Raw genomic sequence first — 1,751 nt, 5'->3', positions numbered from 1 at the left:
ATATTAATTTGTCATGTAATTTATGCTACAAATGGTAATAAAGATTTTGTATATCACAAGGAAATATGTTGAATACACTGTTATATTTTAAGTAGAATATTAATGTATTAGAGAATAAAATGTACTTTTAAAATTAAACGTTTGCAATTAAAAACATTAATTTTAAATAATCAGATAATACAATATTAAAAAATAAGTATTTCATCTCATGTCAAATAGTTTTATTTTTTTTTTTTAATCTAATCGGTGCACTATACTATACTGTAAAAACCTTTTACAGTTGTAATATCAACTAGTAATTGCATCATGAGAAAGGATTCAATTGCTATCAATACTGAACTGATTGTTCACAAGGATATCATGTCTACTGCATATGTGCAGATTTTATAAATATAACTTTTATGTCATATCATGTCTGTCAACATATCATGTCTATAATATAAGTCATATAATATGGTTGCCATCACATTTTTATTTTATTTTGTTATTACGTAAGTAATTCATATAAATTACTCAGACTAATATCTTAATATATACTTTATATTTTGCAGATATTTTTTTAGTCATTAATTAATAGCGTTCTTCCAAAATTATATATATAATTATGTATGTAATAAACATATTATTTTATATATATAAATGTGATTAATAATTATTTAAAATTATTACAAAATTGTATAATTAAGCGTCTAAATAAATCTATTTCTGCACTAAAAGAAAAGTGTTAGTATTTGTGACTATAATTATATGGTAAAATAATTATGACTCCATTTTTTTTATAGTTATTACTGCTATAATTAGCAAATTATGTTTATAGTTTTACCAAAGGATTAGTTGACATTGAAATTATTATAATTGAATTATAATAATTGCAACTTTTTTTCTCTTATAGCATGAAATAAAAGAAATTTTAAAAAAATGTGCATTGAAACAGGTTATTAGAGCACAATATAATTGTATATATGATATAAATATAAACAAATATGATTTTTAAATAATATGTATATCAATGAAAAATGTTATCGCCCATGCTCAAAAATTAGATTATATTAGTACATAGTTTGTAATAATGAGCTACATTATATTCGCGATGCATGCCAATCGGTGATTTTTTGCAATCGATGACTTTTCCTTATCGCCTAAGGTTATTGTTCTTGTACGAAATGTAGTATTGCCGTCCAAAGAAAGAGGATAAGCTACAATTACGTAACGTAGTCATATGTCGCATTTTGAGCGAAGGTGCGAGAACACCATGAGCATAAACAAAATAATATTATTTCGCAAAAGCGCGCCACGCAAAATCGTGACACGTATGTTTTTAAGCACACGCCCTGTACGATGACACATGACGTCTTTCTAATCGATTTATGCTGCGACGAAACGTAATATTCGACAAATTAGCTCAATTAGCTGTTATTTTAATAAGATTCCCAATTTTTTTAACTTTTTTTAAATTTTTAGAATTCTATAACCATCTTTCAATTTTAAATCATTGTTATGCAAAAATAAAAAAAATGTATGCATGTAAAATAACATAGACATAATATAACACATATTTTATAAAAGTTATAAAGTTAAAATGCAAGATTATAATATTGACGTTATATTACTTTTAATTATTGTCGACTGAATTGTTATTACACGCCATTCATCCGGACATAAAATTAATTACTGTAATATAGTAAAATTATGATTGCAATGGGAATTTCGTTAATAATAGATTAAAGAACATTTATCGCGAGAAAATAGTT

The sequence above is a fragment of the Trachymyrmex septentrionalis genome, unplaced genomic scaffold, assembly GCF_001594115.1.
Source record: "Trachymyrmex septentrionalis isolate Tsep2-gDNA-1 unplaced genomic scaffold, Tsep1.0 scaffold167, whole genome shotgun sequence".
Lineage (NCBI taxonomy): Eukaryota > Metazoa > Arthropoda > Insecta > Hymenoptera > Formicidae > Trachymyrmex > Trachymyrmex septentrionalis.
This window is presented reverse-complemented; position numbering follows the sequence as displayed.